General features: G+C 65.7%; 1 protein-coding gene across 1 annotated transcript in view; it reads left to right on the forward strand.

Annotated features, from left to right (window-relative positions):
• Positions 1-280, forward strand: part of DLGAP3 (discs, large (Drosophila) homolog-associated protein 3) — a gene marked incomplete at both ends in the record, with an annotated part of 7,020 nt that overhangs the window by 1,427 nt on the left and 5,313 nt on the right. The gene's annotated exons all lie outside the window — the stretch shown is intronic.

Here is a 280-nt window from a genome sequence, read left to right on the forward strand (position 1 = left end):
CCAGCCATGCCTGCCGGGGGGGCTGCGAGGTGGGAGCAGCTGCACTGCCCCATGTTTTGGGAATAGCCCTGCATGGGGCATGGGGAACTGTGGTTGTTAGGAGTCGTCAGCTCTTCTGGATTTAGGAGCTTTCCCAGGGGGGTCAGAGCCCCCAGGTTCTGTCCCCGCAGCTCTGGGATGCTGGGGAGGGGTGGCAGTGGGGCCATGCTGGCACATGCCCACCGGGTTTGGGCCATGCAGGCACGCCAGGTCCAGGCTGGCATGTGCCGTGTGGCAGGGG

Source organism: Eurypyga helias, unplaced genomic scaffold (assembly GCF_000690775.1).
Source record: "Eurypyga helias isolate BGI_N326 unplaced genomic scaffold, ASM69077v1 scaffold28517, whole genome shotgun sequence".
Taxonomy (NCBI): Eukaryota; Metazoa; Chordata; class Aves; order Eurypygiformes; family Eurypygidae; genus Eurypyga; species Eurypyga helias.